Below are 19,483 nucleotides of genomic sequence, written 5' to 3'. Positions count from 1 at the left end.
TCAGCAGTCCAGGTTCCTGATGTCAGTTTGTAGGGCTGCCTTGGGTGTATCAGGGCAGCACAAGTTTGAGGTGGGGACAACTTCGGTGTGGGGTCCATCCTTCGATATAAGGATTTTTTGCAGTCAGGGCCAGGGGCCCCTGGGCACATCCTTATTCCATTTTCCCTGGGAAAGAAAAGTCAGCAGTCCAGGTTCCTGATGTCAGTTTGTAGGGCTCCCTTGGGTCTATCAGGGCAGCACAAGTTTGAGGTGGGGACAACTTCGGTGTGGGGTCCATCCTTCGATATAAGGATTCTTTGTAGTGATGGCCCTGTCCAGGGCTAGGGGACCCTGGGCACATCCTTTTTCCATTATCCCTGGGAAAGAAAACTCAGCAGTCCAGGTTCCTGATGTCAGTTTGTAGGGCTCCCTTGGGTCTATCAGGGCAGCACAAGTTTGAGGTGGGGACAACTTCGGTGTGGGGTCCATCCTTCGATATAAGGATTTCTTGTAGTGAGGTCCCTGCCCAAGGCCAGCGGCCCCTGGGCACAACCTTTTTCCATTTTCCCTGGGAAAGAAAACTCAGCAGTCCAGGTTCCTGATGTCAGTTTGTAGGGCTCCCTTGGGTCTATCAGGGTAGCACAAGTTTGAGGTGGGGACAACTTCGGTGTGGGGTCCATCCTTCGATATAAGGATTTTTTGCAGTCAGGGCCAGGGGCCCCCGGGCACATCCTTTTTCCATTTTCCCTGGGAAAGAAAACTCCGCAGTCCAGGTTCCTGATGTCAGTTTGTAGGGCTCCCTTAGGTGTATCAGGGCAGCACAAGTTTGAGGTGGGGACAACTTCGGTGTGGGGTCCATCCTTCGATATAAGGATTTTTTGCAGTCAGGGCCAGGGGCCCCTGGGCACATCCTTATTCCATTTTCCCTGGGAAAGAAAACTCAGCAGTCCAGGTTCCTGATGTCAGTTTGTAGGGCTCCCTTGGGTGTATCAGGGTAGCACAAGTTTGAGGTGGGGACAACTTCGGTGTGGGGTCCATCCTTCGATACAAGGATTTTTTGCAGTGAGGGCCCTGCCCAGGGCCAGGAGTCCCTGGGCACATCCTTTGGCTATATTCCCTGGGAAAGAAAACTCAGCAGTCCAGGTTCCTGATGTCAGTTTGTAGGGCTCCCTTGGGTGTATCAGGGCAGCACAAGTTTGAGGTGGGGACAACTTTGGTGTGGGGTCCATCCTTCGATATAAGGATTCTTTGCAGTGAGGTCGCAGCCCTGGGCCAGGGGCCCCTGGGCACATTCTTTTTCCATTTTCTCTGGGAAAGAAAACTCAGCAGTCCATGTTCCTGATGTCAGTTTGTAGGGCTGCCTTGGGTCTATCAGGGCAGTACAAGTTTGAGGTGGGCACTGCTTCGGTGTGGGGTCCATCCTTCGATATAAGGATTTTTTGCAGTCAGGGCCAGGGGCCCCTGGGCACATCCTTTTTCCATTTTCCCTGGGAAAGAAAACTCAGCAGTCCAGGTTCCTGATGTCAGTTTGTAGGGCTCCCTTGGGTCTATCAGGGCAGCACAAGTTTGAGGTGGGGACAACTTCGGTGTGGGGTCCATCCTTCGATATAAGGATTTTTTGCAGTGAGGTCCCTGCCCAGGGCCTGGGGCCCCTGGGCACATCCTTTTTCCATTTTCCCTGGGAAAGAAAACTCAGCAGTCCAGGTTCCTGATGTCAGTTTGTAGGGCTCCCTTGGGTCTATCAGGGCAGCACAAGTTTGAGGTGGGGACAACTTCGGTGTGGGGTCCATCCTTCGATATAAGGATTCTTTGTAGTGATGGCCCTGTCAAGGGCTAGGGGACCCTGGGCACATCCTTTTTCCATTTTCCCTGGGAAAGAAAACTCAGCAGTCCAGGTTCCTGATGTCAGTTTGTAGGGCTCCCTTGGGTCTATCAGGGCAGCACAAGTTTGAGGTGGGGACAACTTCGGTGTGGGGTCCATCCTTCGATATAAGGATTTTTTGCAGTCAGGGACAGGGGCCCCTGGGCACATCCTTTTTCCATCTTCCCTGGGAAAGAAAACTCAGCAGTCCAGGTTCCTGATGTCAGTTTGTAGGGCTCCCTTGGGTGTATCAGGGCAGCACAAGTTTGAGGTGGGGACAACTTCGGTGTGGGGTCCATTCTTCGATATAAGGATATTTTGCAGTGAGGTCGCAGCCTTGGGCCAGGGGCCCCTGGGCACATTCTTTTTCCATATTCTCTGGGAAAGAAAACTCAGCAGTCCAGGTTCCTGATGTCAGTTTGTAGGGCTCGCTTGGGTCTATCAGGGCAGCACAAGTTTGAGGTGGGGACAACTTCAGTGTGGGGTCCATCCTTCTATATATGGATTTTTTGCAGTCAGGGCCAGGGGCCGCAGGGCACATCCTTTGGCCATTTTCCCTGGGAAAGGAAACTCAGCAGTCCCGGTTCCTGATGTCAGTTTGTAGGGCTCCCTTGGGTGTATCAGGGCAGCACAAGTTTGAGGTGGGGACAACTTCGGTGTGGGGTCCATCCTTCGATATAAGGATTCTTTGCAGTGAGGTCGCAGCCGTGGGCCAGGGGCCCCTGGGCACATTCTTTTTCAATTTTCTCTGGGAAAGAAAACTCAGCAGTCCAGGTTCCTGATGTCAGTTTGTAGGGCTGCCTTGGGTCTATCAGGGCAGCACAAGTTTGAGGTGGGGACAACTTCGGTGTGGGGTCCATCCTTCGATATAAGGATTTTTTGCAGTCAGGGCCAGGGGCCCCTGGGCACATCCTTTTTCCATTTTCCCTGGGAAAGAAAACTCAGCAGTCCAGGTTCCTGATGTCAGTTTGTAGGGCTCCCTTGGGTGTATCAGGGCAGCACAAGTTTGAGGTGGGGACAACTTCGGTGTGGGGTCCATCCTTCGATATAAGGATTTTTTGCAGTGAGGTCCCTGCCCAGGGCCAGGGGCCCCTGGGCACATCCTTTTTCCATTTTCCCTGGGAAAGAAAACTCAGCAGTCCAGGTTCCTGATGTCAGTTTGTAGGGCTCCCTTGGGTCTATCAGGGCAGCACAAGTTTGAGGTGGGGACAACTTCGGTGTGGGGTCCATCCTTCGATATAAGGATTCTTTGTAGTGATGGCCCTGTCAAGGGCTAGGGGACCCTGGGCACATCCTTTTTCCATTTTCCCTGGGAAAGAAAACTCAGCAGTCCAGGTTCCTGATGTCAGTTTGTAGGGCTCCCTTGGGTCTATCAGGGCAGCACAAGTTTGAGGTGGGGACAACTTCGGTGTGGGGTCCATCCTTCGATATAAGGATTTTTTGCAGTCAGGGACAGGGGCCCCTGGGCACATCCTTTTTCCATCTTCCCTGGGAAAGAAAACTCAGCAGTCCAGGTTCCTGATGTCAGTTTGTAGGGCTCCCTTGGGTGTATCAGGGCAGCACAAGTTTGAGGTGGGGACAACTTCGGTGTGGGGTCCATTCTTCGATATAAGGATATTTTGCAGTGAGGTCGCAGCCTTGGGCCAGGGGCCCCTGGGCACATTCTTTTTCCATATTCTCTGGGAAAGAAAACTCAGCAGTCCAGGTTCCTGATGTCAGTTTGTAGGGCTCGCTTGGGTCTATCAGGGCAGCACAAGTTTGAGGTGGGGACAACTTCAGTGTGGGGTCCATCCTTCTATATATGGATTTTTTGCAGTCAGGGCCAGGGGCCGCAGGGCACATCCTTTGGCCATTTTCCCTGGGAAAGGAAACTCAGCAGTCCCGGTTCCTGATGTCAGTTTGTAGGGCTCCCTTGGGTGTATCAGGGCAGCACAAGTTTGAGGTGGGGACAACTTCGGTGTGGGGTCCATCCTTCGATATAAGGATTCTTTGCAGTGAGGTCGCAGCCGTGGGCCAGGGGCCCCTGGGCACATTCTTTTTCAATTTTCTCTGGGAAAGAAAACTCAGCAGTCCAGGTTCCTGATGTCAGTTTGTAGGGCTGCCTTGGGTCTATCAGGGCAGTACAAGTTTGAGGTGGGCACAGCTTCGGTGTGGGGTCCATCCTTCGATATAAGGATTTTTTGCAGTCAGGGCCAGGGGCCCCTGGGCACAACATTTTTCCATTTTCCCTGGGAAAGAAAACTCAGCAGTCCAGGTTCCTGATGTCAGTTTGTAGGGCTCCCTTGGGTGTATCAGGGCAGCACAAGTTTGAGGTGGGGACAACTTCGGTGTGGGGTCCATCCTTCGATACAAGGATTTTTTGCAGTGAGGGCCCTGCCCAGGGCCAGGAGCCCCTGGGCACATCCTTTGGCCATTTTCCCTGGGAAAGAAAACTCAGCAGTCCAGGTTCCTGATGTCAGTTTGTAGGGCTCCCTTGGGTCTATCAGGGCAGCACAAGTTTGAGGTGGGGACAACTTCGGTGTGGGGTCCATCCTTCGATATAAGGATTTTTTGCAGTCAGGGCCAGGGGCCCCTGGGCACATCCTTTTTCCATTTTCCCTGGGAAAGAAAACTCAGCAGTCCAGGTTCCTGATGTCAGTTTGTAGGGCTCCCTTGGGTGTATCAGGGCAGCACAAGTTTGAGGTGGGGACAACTTCGGTGTGGGGTCCATCCTTCGATATAAGGATTTTTTGCAGTGAGGTCCCTGCCCAGGGCCAGGGGCCCCTGGGCACATCCTTTTTCCATTTTCCCTGGGAAAGAAAACTCAGCAGTCCAGGTTCCTGATGTCAGTTTGTAGGGCTCCCTTGGGTCTATCAGGGCAGCACAAGTTTGAGGTGGGGACAACTTCGGTGTGGGGTCCATCCTTCGATATAAGGATTTCTTGTAGTGAGGTCCCTGCCCAAGGCCAGCGGCCCCTGGGCACAAGCTTTTTCCATTTTCCCTGGGAAAGAAAACTCAGCAGTCCAGGTTCCTGATGTCAATTTGTAGGGCTCCCTTGGGTCTATCAGGGCAGCACAAGTTTGAGGTGGGGACAACTTCAGTGTGGGGTCCATCCTTCTATATATGGATTTTTTGCAGTCAGGGCCAGGGGCCGCTGGGCACATCCTTTTTCCATTTTCCCTGGGAAAGGAAACTCAGCAGTCCAGGTTCCTGATGTCAGTTTGTAGGGCTCCCTTGGGTCTATCAGGGCAGCACAAGTTTGAGGTGGGGACAACTTCGGTCTGGGGTCCATCCTTCGATATAAAGATTTTTTGCAGTCAGGACCCAGCTTAGGGCCAGGGGCTCCTGGGCACGTCCTTTGCCATTTTCCCTGGGAAAGAAAACTCAGCAGTCCAGGTTCCTGATGTCAGTTTGTAGGGCTCCCTTGGGTCTATCAGGGCAGCACGAGTTTGAGGTGGGTGTTCTTTGGGCCTGGGTTATATTTTTCTATGTTCATATTTCCTGCACTCAGTTGTCCACGCAGGGACGCAAGGTTCTGTGCGCTAATTCCAGATCTTTTCCCTAGGAAAGCACGCTCGCCAGTCTTGGTTCCTGAAGTCAGTTTGCGATTTGTGCTTGGGATCATCAAAGCAACCCCTCATCGACATGAAAGCAGCTTGGGTCCACAACACATCCTTCTTCATTCAGATTTTCAAGGGGCAACCCTTTTTTTGTGGCCCCTGGCTCTTGGGCTCTGTCGCTGGCCCTATTCTGTGTGAAACATGGCTCACTCTCTACACTTCCTGATGTCAGTGTCAAGGAGGTGCTTGTCTCTTCCAGGGCAGGGAGAATTCTTGCTGTCAGCAGTTTTTCTCCTGGATAAATCCTGTGCCATTCAGAACAAAAAGATGTAGAAAGTCACTTGGGGCCACAGGCCTTGTGACCCGACCTCTGCCCATTTTCCGTGTAAAACCAACCTCACTTTCCCTGTGTGTTGATGTGTGTTTACTGGTGGCGTGCTGCTCTCCAAAGGCAGTGAGAGTTCCTGGTGGTGGCAGATGTGGTCTGCGAGAAATCATTCACTGTTTGCAATTTTGGTAGCACAATTCCTGTTTGGCCAGGGGAAAGATTGTTAATTATCTTGGCAATGAAAATCTGGCACCCCATTGTTTAAGGGTCTGGCAAAGGCCTGCGTAGGGAAGGGAACACCCCACAGGACCTTTCTTCACCTCATCCCCCACTCCTAGGTGTAGCAGCTCCCCGTGTGAGCAGCTGCTTTCAGTGCAGCTACCTGGGCACACCTGCACAGGGAGCTGCTAATCCAGAGGGGCTAACAGGGGTATCCCAAGTGTCCCTCCAGGAGCTATGGCTGGAACATCCAGCAGGGATCGGGGAGCAGCTGGACCCACCCGGGCACGAGCATCCCTTTGAGAAAATGCCGAGGGAAGAGCCCTCTTGCCAAGGGGCAGCACCTGAGCAGGCCGGGCAGCATGTGGGGTTCCACGGGAGAGCTTTCAACTTTCCCCTTTTATTGTGTCAGTCCCTCCTTAGAACCCCCAGACCTTCCACAGCGCTCCCAGAAAAATGAGGGGTTATGGAGAGAAAAGGGGTTTAAATTGTGGGAAAAAGCTTCCTTTTCCATTATTTCTTGTGTTCAAATCATGAGGGAATCCATTTCCCCTGCAATTTGTAATGCATGGTGTATTCAATATATATTCAAGTACTGTTTATAGAAAGATTTTTTTTTTGTTTTTGTTTTTATTTGGTTAGAGGCAGGGCATTAATGGAAAAAATATGAATATACATTTTATTTTGATATCGTTCTAAATATGGAAATATATATTCAATGTATACAGATATATATAAAAATATAAAATAGAAATAAAAATAGTATTAGGAAGAGATAGACTATAAATAACACCATACATCAATCTACATTTAAAATGTAAATTTGACTATAAATGCTAAAAATAGAAATAAATTTAAATGGAGTTTAAATAAAGGGGTTTTTTAAAAGATTTTTACTTGGATAGAGTCAGGTTTTTATTTTAATCAATATAAACCTTTTAGAACTCTAAATCTAACTATAGAAATATGTAAGCAATCTATTAAGATATGTATAAAAATATAAAATATAATAAAATATAATAAATGGAATAAATCTAAGGAATTATGAAAATACAATTATATATCAATATACATTATAAATCCGAATGTGAATATAAATGTGAAAAATGTAAAAATAAACTCTGTTGAAATGCAGTTTAAGAGGAAAGGTTTTTTCTTTCGGTTCCTATCGGGTCCGAGGCAGGGTTTTTGTTCCGTTCTTTCCCGCGCGGATCTTTGGGGCATTCGCTGCTGACGGCTCAGTGCTGCCGCCGTGTGGGCAGAGAGCGGCACTGCAGCCCGCCGCCCGCGGCCGCCATCTTAGGAGTGGCGAGGACGTTGAAATTCGAGGACCCGTGTCTGTTTTTTACACTGCCTGAATTGCCCGCACCGCCGGCGCCCCGCAACGGGATTTTCCGCGGCGTTTCTGGTATCGTGCACACGGGCCGTGGGGTCAGCAGCGCCGCAAGCGTGCGGGTTTTTGGCGGGAGCCGACAGGCATCAGCAGAAACGCCTGTCACCATCACGGTCCCCACGGGCCGCCATCTTGTCGCGGACTCACTTGACAAGTGCTGCCGCCTTGTGGACACAGGGCGGTACTGCAGCCCCGCAGCCAGCGCGACCCCAAAACCATCGGGACGGCCCTGGAACGCCCAAAATTCCTTTCGGGACCCCAAAAACACCCCTGGGACCCCCAAAATTCCCTTCGGGACCCAGAACACCCCCTGGGACCCCCAAAATTCCCTTCAGAACCCAGAAAACCCCCCTGGGACCACCAAAATTCCCTTCAGGACCCCGAAAACCCCCCTGGGACCCCCAAAATTCCCAGCAGGGTCCCCGAAATTCATCCTGGGAAGCCCCAAAACTCTTTGAGACCCCAAAATTCCCTTCAAGATGCCAAAATTCCTCCTGGGACCCCCCAAAACCCCACTGAGACCCCCAAAATTCCCTTCAGGGTCACCAAAATTATTTCTGGGACTCCCAAAAACTTGGTGAGACCCCAAAATTCTTTTCAGGACCCCAAAACCTCACCCAGGACCCAAAAAATTCTACTCCGGACCCCCAAAATTCCCCCCAAAAACCCCCAGAGACCCTCAAAATTCTCCCCAGGACTCCAAAAACCCCCTTGGACGCTCAAAATTCCCTTCGGGACGCCAACCCCCCCCCCTGGGACTCCCAAAATTCCATTCGGGCCCCCAAAAACCCCACTGGGACCCCCAAAATTCCCATCAGGGTCCCCAAAATTCCTTCTGGGACCTCCCAAAAACTTCGTGAGACACCAAAACTTCCTTCAGGACCCCAAAAGTCCTCATGGGACCCTCCAAAAAGTCCCAGAGACCCCAAAATTCTCTTCAGTAACCAAACTCCCCCCAGGGACTCCCAAAATTCTACACGGGACCCCCAAAATTCCTCCCAAAAACCGCCTGGAACCCCCAAAATTCTCCCCAGGACTCCAAAACCCCCCCTGGGACCCAAAAAAACCTATCAGGGACCCCGAAATTCCACCTGGGACCCCCAAAAACCCCCTGAGACCCCTAAAATTCCCTTCAGGACCCCAACCCACTGCCGTGGGATCCCCAAAATTCTACCCGGGACCCCCAAAATTCCTCCCAAAAACCCCCTGCGACGCCCAAAATTCTCTTCAGGACCACAAAACCCCCCCTGGGACGCCCAGAATTCCCTTTGGGACCCCAAAACCCCCCCTGGGACCCCCAAAATTCCCTTCAAAACCCCAAACCCTCCCCCAGGACCCACAAAATTCTACTCGGGACCCCCAAAATTCCTCCCAAAAAAACCCTGAGACCCTAAAAATTCTCCCCAGGACTCCAAAACTCCCCATGGGATGGCCAAAATTCCCTTTGCGACACCAAAACCCCCCCTGGGACTCCCAAAATTCTACCCGGGACTCCCAAAATTCCTCCCAAAAACCCCCTGGGACGCCCAAAATTCCCTTTGGGACCACAAAACACACACTTGGACCCCCAAAATTCCCTTCAGGACCCCAAAATTCCTCCTGGGACCCCCCAAAAACTTGGTGAGACCCCCAAAATTCTCTTCAGAACCCCAAACCCCCCCGGGACCCAAAAAATTCTACCCGGGACCCCCAAAATTCCTCCCAAAAAATCCCTGAGACCCTCAAAATTCTCCCCAGGACTCCAAAACCCCCCTTGGAACGCCTAAAATTCCCTTTGGGACACCAAAAACCCCCCTCGGGGAACCTAAAAATTCCCATCAGGGTCCCCGAAATTCCTCCAGGGACCCCCCAAAACTCCTTGAGACCCCCAAAGTTCCCTTCAGGTCCCCAAACCCACCCCCAGAACCCCCAAAATTCTACTCGGGACCCCAGAAATTCCTCCCAAAAAACCCTGAGACCATCAAAATTCTCCCCAGGACTACAATCCCCCCACCTGGGACTCCCAAAATTCCCTTCGGGACCCCAAAACCCCCCTGGGATCCCCAGAATTCCCATCAGGGTCCCCGAAATATCTCCTGGGACCACCCAAAAACTCCCAGAGACTCCAAAATTCCCTTCAGGACCATAAACCCCCCCCCCAGGACCCCCAAAATTCTCCCCAGGACTCCAAAACCCCCCATCAGGGTCCCACAAAATTCCCTTCAGGACCCCAAACCCTCCCCAGGACACACAAAATTCTACCCGGGACCCCCAAAATTCCTCCCAAAAAACCCCTGAGACCCCTAAAATTCTCCCCAGGACACCACAAGCCCCCCTGGGACACCCAAAATTCCCATCAGGGTCGCTGAAATTCCTCCTGGGAGACCCAAAACCCCACTGAGACCCCCAAAATTCCCTTCGGGACCCCAAAACCCTCCACCGGGAGCCCCAAAATTCCCATCTGGGTCCCCAAAATTCTTTCTGGGACCCCCCAAAAACTTCCTGAGACCCCAAAATTCACTTCAGGACCCCAAACCCCCCCACCCCCAGGACCCCGAAAATTCTACTCGGGACCCCCAAAATTCCTCCCAAAAACTCCCTGAGACCCTCAAAATTCTCCCCAGGACTCCAAAACCCACCCTGGGACCCAAAAAAACCTATCAGGGACCCCGAAATTCCACCTGGGACCCCCAAAAACCCCCTGAGACCCCTAAAATTCCCTTCAGGACCCCAACCCACCACCGTGGGATCCCCAAAATTCTACCCGGGACCCCCAAAATTCCTCCCAAAAACCCCCTGGGACGCCCAAAATTCCCTTCAGGACCACAAAACCCCCCCTGGGACCCCCAAAATTCCCATTAGGACCCCAAAACCCCCCCTGGGACCCCCAAAATTCCCTTCAAAACCCCAAACCCTCCCCCAGGACCCACAAAATTCTACTCGGGACCCCCAAAATTCCTCCCAAAAAAACCCTGAGACCCTAAAAATTCTCCCCAGGACTCCAAAACTCCCCCTGGGATGGCCAAAATTCCCTTTGCGACACCAAAACCCCCCCTGGGACTCCCAAAATTCTACCCGGGACTCCCAAAATTCCTCCCAAAAACCCCCTGGGACGCCCAAAATTCCCTTTGGGACCACAAAACACACACTTGGACCCCCAAAATTCCCTTCAGGACCCCAAAATTCCTCCTGGGACCCCCCAAAACCCCACTGAGACCCCCAAAATTCCCTTCAGGGTCACCAAAATTATTTCTGGGACTCCCAAAAACTTGGTGAGACCCCAAAATTCTTTTCAGGACCCCAAAACCTCACCCAGGACCCAAAAAATTCTACTCCGGACCCCCAAAATTCCCCCCAAAAACCCCCAGAGACCCTCAAAATTCTCCCCAGGACTCCAAAAACCCCCTTGGACGCTCAAAATTCCCTTCGGGACGCCAACCCCCCCCCCTGGGACTCCCAAAATTCCATTCGGGCCCCCAAAAACCCCACTGGGACCCCCAAAATTCCCATCAGGGTCCCCAAAATTCCTTCTGGGACCTCCCAAAAACTTCGTGAGACACCAAAACTTCCTTCAGGACCCCAAAAGTCCTCATGGGACCCTCCAAAAAGTCCCAGAGACCCCAAAATTCTCTTCAGTAACCAAACTCCCCCCAGGGACTCCCAAAATTCTACACGGGACCCCCAAAATTCCTCCCAAAAACCGCCTGGAACCCCCAAAATTCTCCCCAGGACTCCAAAACCCCCCCTGGGACCCAAAAAAACCTATCAGGGACCCCGAAATTCCAACTGGGACCCCCAAAAACCCCCTGAGACCCCTAAAATTCCCTTCAGGACCCCAACCCACCGCCGTGGGACCCCCAAAATTCTACCCGGGACCCCCAAAATTCCTCCCAAAAACCCCCTGGGACGCCCAAAATTCCCTTCAAAACCCCAAACCCTCCCCCAGGACCCACAAAATTCTACTCGGGACCCCCAAAATTCCTCCCAAAAAAACCCTGAGACCCTAAAAATTCTCCCCAGGACTCCAAAACTCCCCCTGGGATGGCCAAAATTCCCTTTGCGACACCAAAACCCCCCCTGGGACTCCCAAAATTCTACCCGGGACTCCCAAAATTCCTCCCAAAAACCCCCTGGGACGCCCAAAATTCCCTTTGGGACCACAAAACACACACTTGGACCCCCAAAATTCCCTTCAGGACCCCAAAATTCCTCCTGGGACCCCCCAAAAACTTGGTGAGACCCCCAAAATTCTCTTCAGAACCCCAAACCCCCCCTGGGACCCAAAAAATTCTACCCGGGACCCCCAAAATTCCTCCCAAAAAATCCCTGAGACCCTCAAAATTCTCCCCAGGACTCCAAAACCCCCCTTGGAACGCCTAAAATTCCCTTTGGGACACCAAAAACCCCCCTCGGGGAACCTAAAAATTCCCATCAGGGTCCCCGAAATTCCTCCAGGTACCCCCCAAAACTCCTTGAGACCCCCAAAGTTCCCTTCAGGTCCCCAAACCCACCCCCAGAACCCCCAAAATTCTACTCGGGACCCCAGAAATTCCTCCCAAAAAAACCCTGAGACCATCAAAATTCTCCCCAGGACTACAATCCCCCCACCTGGGACTCCCAAAATTCCCTTCGGGACCCCAAAACACCCCTGGGATCCCCAGAATTCCCATCAGGGTCCCCGAAATATCTCCTGGGACCACCCAAAAACTCCCAGAGACTCCAAAATTCCCTTCAGGACCATAAACCCCCCCCAGGACCCCCAAAATTCTCCCCAGGACTCCAAAACCCCCCATCAGGGTCCCACAAAATTCCCTTCAGGACCCCAAACCCTCCCCAGGACACACAAAATTCTACCCGGGACCCCCAAAATTCCTCCCAAAAAACCCCTGAGACCCCTAAAATTCTCCCCAGGACACCACAAGCCCCCCTGGGACACCCAAAATTCCCATCAGGGTCCCTGAAATTCCTCCTGGGAGACCCAAAACCCCACTGAGACCCCCAAAATTCCCTTCGGGACCCCAAAACCCTCCACCGGGAGCCCCAAAATTCCCATCTGGGTCCCCAAAATTCTTTCTGTGACCCCCCAAAAACTTCCTGAGACCCCAAAATTCACTTCAGGACCCCAAACCCCCCCACCCCCAGGACCCCGAAAATTCTACTCGGGACCCCCAAAATTCCTCCCAAAAACTCCCTGAGACCCTCAAAATTCTCCCCAGGACTCCAAAACCCACCCTGGGACCCAAAAAAACCTATCAGGGACCCCGAAATTCCACCTGGGACCCCCAAAAACCCCCTGAGACCCCTAAAATTCCCTTCAGGACCCCAACCCACCACCGTGGGATCCCCAAAATTCTACCCGGGACCCCCAAAATTCTTCCCAAAAACCCCCTGGGACGCCCAAAATTCCCTTCAGGACCACAAAACCCCCCCTGGGACTCCCAAAATTCCCATTAGGACCCCAAAACCCCCCCTGGGACCCCCAAAATTCCCTTCAAAACCCCAAACCCTCCCCCAGGACCCACAAAATTCTACTCGGGACCCCCAAAATTCCTCCCAAAAAAACCCTGAGACCCTAAAAATTCTCCCCAGGACTCCAAAACTCCCCCTGGGATGGCCAAAATTCCCTTTGCGACACCAAAACCCCCCCTGGGACTCCCAAAATTCTACCCGGGACTCCCAAAATTCCTCCCAAAAACCCCCTGGGACGCCCAAAATTCCCTTTGGGACCACAAAACACACACTTGGACCCCCAAAATTCCCTTCAGGACCCCAAAATTCCTCCTGGGACCCCCCAAAAACTTGGTGAGACCCCCAAAATTCTCTTCAGAACCCCAAACCCCCCCTGGGACCCAAAAAATTCTACCCGGGACCCCCAAAATTCCTCCCAAAAAATCCTTGAGACCCTCAAAATTCTCCCCAGGACTCCAAAACCCCCCTTGGAACGCCTAAAATTCCCTTTGGGACACCAAAAACCCCCCTCGGGGAACCTAAAAATTCCCATCAGGGTCCCCGAAATTCCTCCAGGGACCCCCCAAAACTCCTTGAGACCCCCAAAGTTCCCTTCAGGTCCCCAAACCCACCCCCAGAACCCCCAAAATTCTACTCGGGACCCCAGAAATTCCTCCCAAAAAAACCCTGAGACCATCAAAATTCTCCCCAGGACTACAATCCCCCCACCTGGGACTCCCAAAATTCCCTTCGGGACCCCAAAACACCCCTGGGATCCCCAGAATTCCCATCAGGGTCCCCGAAATATCTCCTGGGACCACCCAAAAACTCCCAGAGACTCCAAAATTCTCTTCAGGACCATAAACCCCCCCCAGGACCCCCAAAATTCTCCCCAGGACTCCAAAACCCCCCATCAGGGTCCCACAAAATTCCCTTCAGGACCCCAAACCCTCCCCAGGACACACAAAATTCTACCCGGGACCCCCAAAATTCCTCCCAAAAAACCCCTGAGACCCCTAAAATTCTCCCCAGGACACCACAAGCCCCCCTGGGACACCCAAAATTCCCATCAGGGTCGCTGAAATTCCTCCTGGGAGACCCAAAACCCCACTGAGACCCCCAAAATTCCCTTCGGGACCCCAAAACCCTCCACCGGGAGCCCCAAAATTCCCATCTGGGTCCCCAAAATTCTTTCTGGGACCCCCCAAAAACTTCCTGAGACCCCAAAATTCACTTCAGGACCCCAAACCCCCCCACCCCCAGGACCCCGAAAATTCTACTCGGGACCCCCAAAATTCCTCCCAAAAACTCCCTGAGACCCTCAAAATTCTCCCCAGGACTCCAAAACCCACCCTGGGACCCAAAAAAACCTATCAGGGACCCCGAAATTCCACCTGGGACCCCCAAAAACCCCCTGAGACCCCTAAAATTCCCTTCAGGACCCCAACCCACCACCGTGGGATCCCCAAAATTCTACCCGGGACCCCCAAAATTCTTCCCAAAAACCCCCTGGGACGCCCAAAATTCCCTTCAGGACCACAAAACCCCCCCTGGGACTCCCAAAATTCCCATTAGGACCCCAAAACCCCCCCTGGGACCCCCAAAATTCCCTTCAAAACCCCAAACCCTCCCCCAGGACCCACAAAATTCTACTCGGGACCCCCAAAATTCCTCCCAAAAAAACCCTGAGACCCTAAAAATTCTCCCCAGGACTCCAAAACTCCCCCTGGGATGGCCAAAATTCCCTTTGCGACACCAAAACCCCCCCTGGGACTCCCAAAATTCTACCCGGGACTCCCAAAATTCCTCCCAAAAACCCCCTGGGACGCCCAAAATTCCCTTTGGGACCACAAAACACACACTTGGACCCCCAAAATTCCCTTCAGGACCCCAAAATTCCTCCTGGGACCCCCCAAAAACTTGGTGAGACCCCCAAAATTCTCTTCAGAACCCCAAACCCCCCCTGGGACCCAAAAAATTCTACCCGGGACCCCCAAAATTCCTCCCAAAAAATCCCTGAGACCCTCAAAATTCTCCCCAGGACTCCAAAACCCCCCTTGGAACGCCTAAAATTCCCTTTGGGACACCAAAAACCCCCCTCGGGGAACCTAAAAATTCCCATCAGGGTCCCCGAAATTCCTCCAGGGACCCCCCAAAACTCCTTGAGACCCCCAAAGTTCCCTTCAGGTCCCCAAACCCACCCCCAGAACCCCCAAAATTCTACTCGGGACCCCAGAAATTCCTCCCAAAAAAACCCTGAGACCATCAAAATTCTCCCCAGGACTACAATCCCCCCACCTGGGACTCCCAAAATTCCCTTCGGGACCCCAAAACACCCCTGGGATCCCCAGAATTCCCATCAGGGTCCCCGAAATATCTCCTGGGACCACCCAAAAACTCCCAGAGACTCCAAAATTCTCTTCAGGACCATAAACCCCCCCCAGGACCCCCAAAATTCTCCCCAGGACTCCAAAACCCCCCATCAGGGTCCCACAAAATTCCCTTCAGGACCCCAAACCCTCCCCAGGACACACAAAATTCTACCCGGGACCCCCAAAATTCCTCCCAAAAAACCCCTGAGACCCCTAAAATTCTCCCCAGGACACCACAAGCCCCCCTGGGACACCCAAAATTCCCATCAGGGTCCCTGAAATTCCTCCTGGGAGACCCAAAACCCCACTGAGACCCCCAAAATTCCCTTCGGGACCCCAAAACCCTCCACCGGGAGCCCCAAAATTCCCGTCTGGGTCCCCAAAATTCTTTCTGGGACCCCCCAAAAACTTCCTGAGACCCCAAAATTCACTTCAGGACCCCAAACCCCCCCACCCCCAGGACCCCGAAAATTCTACTCGGGACCCCCAAAATTCCTCCCAAAAACCCCCTGAGACCCTCAAAATTCTCCCCAGGACTCCAAAACCCCCCCTGGGACCCAAAAAAACCTATCAGGGACCCCGAAATTCCACCTGGGACCCCCAAAAACCCCCTGAGACCCCTAAAATTCCCTTCAGGACCAGAACCCACCCCCGTGGGATCCCCAAAATTCTACCCGGGACCCCCAAAATTCCTCCCAAAAAAAACCCTGAGACCCTCAAAATTCTCCCCAGGACTCCAAAACTCCCCCTATGACTCCCAAAATTCCCTTCGGGACCTCAAAACTTCCCCCAGGACCCACAAAATTCTACTCGGGACCCCAAAATTCCTCCCCCAAAACCCCCCCTGGGACGCCCAGAATTCCCTTTGGGACCCCAAAACCCCCACTGGGGGCCTCAAAATTCCCTTCAGAAACCCAAACCCTCCCCAGGACCCACAAAATTCTACTCGGGACCCCCAAAATTCCTCCCAAAAAACCCCTGAGACCCTCAAAATTCTCCCCAGGACTCCAAAACCCCCCCTGGGACTCCCAAAATTCCCTTTGGGACCCCAAAACTTCCACTGGGACCCGCCAAATTCCCATCTGGGCCCCCAAAATTCTTTCTGGGACCCCCCAAAAACTTCGTGAGACCCCAAAATTCCCTTCAGAACCCCAAAACCTCTCCCAGGACCCACAAAATTCTCTCCGGGACCCCCAAAATTCCTCCCAAAACCCCTCCCCAGGACCCCCAAAATTCTCCCCAGGACTCCAATACCCCCCCTGGGACACCCAAAATTCCCTTCAGGACACCAAAACACCCCCTGGGACTTCCAAAATTCCATTTGGGACCCCAAAACCCCCCCCTGGGACCCCCAAAATTCCTATCAGGGTCCCCGAAATTCCTCCTGGGACACCCCAAAACCCCCTGAGACCCCCAAAATTCCCTTCAGGACCTAAACCCTCCCCAGGACCCACAAAATTCTCTTTGGGACCCCAAAATTCCTCCCAAAAACCTCCTGAGATCCCCAAAATTCTCCCCAGGACTCCAAAACCCCCCCTGGGACGCCCAAAATTCTCATCAAGGTCCCCAAAATTCCTTCTGGGATCCCCCAAAAACCCCTGAGACCCTAAAATTCCCTTCCGAAACCCAAAACCTCCCCCAGGACCCCCAAAATTCTACTCGGGGACCACCAAAATTTCTCCCAAAAACCCCTGAGACCCTCAAAATTTTCCCCAGGACTCCAAAACCCCCCCGGGAGGCCCAAAATTCCCTTCAGGACCCCAAAACCCCCCTGGGACTTCCAAATTTCCCTTTAGGACCCCTGAAATTCCTCCTGGGACCCCAAAAACTCCCTGAGAACCCCCCAAAAACCTCTCCAGGACCTCAAAACCACCTCGGGACCCCCAAAATTCCCATCAGGATCCCCAAAATTCCTCCTGGGACCCCCCCAAAACTCCCTGAGACCCCAAAATTCCCTTCAGGACCCCCAAACCCCCCATGCGACCCCCAAAATTCCCTTCGGGACCCCAGAACTCCCCCTGGACCCCCAAAATTCTACTCGTCACCCCAAAACACCTTCTGGGACCTCCAAATTTCTCTTTAGGACCCCTGAAATTTTTCCTGGGTCCCCAAAAACTCCCTGAGACCCCCCCAAAAACCTCTCCAGGACCTCAAAACACCCCCTGGGACCCCCAAAATTCCCATCAAGGTCCCCAAAATTCCTTATGGGACCCCCCAAAAACTCTTTGAGACCCCCTAAATTCCCTTCATGACTCCCCAAAAACCCCCTGACACCCCAAAATTCCTCCTGGGATGCTGCAAAGACCTTCCAGAGCCCCCCAGGACCCCCCCAATTTTGGGTCCCCCCCCAATTCGGGGTTCCCCCCGATTTTTGGGTCCCCAGGCTGGTGGCTCATGAGGACGACCCCAACTCGGACCCCGAACGCCCCCCGGATTCAGCCCTCCATGTGTCCTTGGTATCAGAGGCTGGAATTGCAGAGTTGCCACTTTACCCCCAGACGTAATTTTTTATGTGGTTGTGCCACTTGAACAGTATTTGAAATCTGTGCTCTTGCAGCAGCATTTCCGAACCACAATGGAAATTTAGCCCTTCTGCCTGGGGCTGCTCACAGAATCGTGGAATCCCAGAAGGGTTTGGATGGGAAGGCACCTTTATTTAAAGCTCGTCCCGTTCCACCCCTGCCATGGGCAGGGACACCTTCCACCGTCCCAGGGTGCTCCAAGCCCTGTCCAGCCTGGCCTTGGACACTTCCATGGATCCGGGGGCAGCCACAGCTTCTCTGGGCAACCTGTGCTGGACAGCAGCTTTGAAAGGCAGAGTGAAGTACAGCTGGGATTTTTGTGCTGCCCTTAACATTGTATTGCCTGGCAAATGTGCCTTTGGGGTTTTTTGGGGTTTTTTGGGTTTTTTTTTTTAGTTTTTTTGGGTGGTTTTTTTTTTTAAATTTTTGTGACTAAAAAGCTACCTTGTGTTCCTGGAATGTTGCATTCTACCTCTGTTGTTTTCCCAGTCAGTCTGGATCCTCTGCTTACATTTTTTCCTTCACTTATTAGATGTCATGGATGTGCTGGCTGTTCTGATGGAGGGCAGTGATGGCTTAGATGAAGGAATTGGGTTCTCTTTAAATGAAGACGTGATTATCCAAACATTTCCCTTCAGTGCTGTTGTCCCTGCTGCATGAGCAGCCAGGAATATGCTGTTGTTTCAGTCTGAAAATGGAACAGGTACAGGGTTTTTTTTTATGTTTTATGTGTCATTTCTAGCAGTGGAGTGAAAGCGGCATCATTTCTACCCTCTTGTAATAATTTTTTACCATTTATCATTTTTTACCTTGAGGCATTTTATTATCTTCCCTGCAAGCAGCAGGAGGTGCAGATTCATGGTGCTTTATGCTCAAGAGGGGCATTGAAGCTCTGTAGGTGCTTCTGCCCTTTTTCCCTGACCCTGAAGAGAAGGGACACTGTCCCTGCATGGACAGTCTTGGTGTGGAAGTAGCTGGCCTCAGTAACAGCGTTTTAAGGGCAGAGCGTGGCGATCAGGAGAGGAAGGTGGTTCCCGTGCCTGTGGGCAGCTCTTCCCGAGAGCAGGGAGAGGGGACTGCCTTGTTAAGTAGGAAGTGGGTGCGTTTCCCAAGGAAAACTTCAGAAATTAAGCTCCAGGGGCAAACACTGTGAGGTTCTACCACCTCCTTGAGGACATCCTTAAAACCACAGGGGCATCAGCAGGGCTTGGAGCAGGACTGGCCAACCCCAGAGCACCTCACAAAGCCCTCTGTGTGTATGTGGCAGTCGAGTAGCACCTGGGGGGTGCTGAAAGTCCCAGTTCTGAGAGAAAATTCTGTTTAACTCGTACACGTTGGCTGGGTGTGTCCCCCCAGTACAGCTCGGTTCTTCTCTGAGGCGGTGCCTGGCAGGGTCTCTCCCTGTTAAGGGCTGGGCGTGTTTTTGGCACAACACAGTGAAGGTGGATTATTTGCTTAAGCAAGAGCTGATGATGTCTGGAGGGTTTTTCAGGTACCTCAGCGGCCAGGAGCACCTGTCTAGGTCACTAGGAACACTTTTTGATCTCGATCAGTTCTTTTCTGCGTGAGGCTCTGTGGGCTGCTGGCAAGGCCCAAAGTAAGGAAGGTTGCCCCAGTGTCCGTGCTCATGTCAATAGTTTAATTTATTTGGCTTTTCTAGGAGCAGACGTCGTGGAGGACCTTGGTGCTGTTTTCACTGGCCTCCTGCACTCTCCGAGAGAACCCCTTGCTCCCTGCGTGACGTTCCAGCTCTGTGACAAAGCTGATAAGTATCCTCAGCTCTACCAGTTTAACCAATACTATAGACTCTGGATGCCCAAGCAGTCCCAGGCACCTGTGGTAT

Source organism: Lonchura striata, chromosome 31 (genome assembly GCF_050655825.1).
Source record: "Lonchura striata isolate lonStrDom1 chromosome 31, ASM5065582v1, whole genome shotgun sequence".
In the NCBI taxonomy this organism is placed as follows: Eukaryota; Metazoa; Chordata; class Aves; order Passeriformes; family Estrildidae; genus Lonchura; species Lonchura striata.
The sequence above is the reverse complement of the archived record's forward strand: the minus strand, read 5'-3'. Positions refer to the sequence as shown.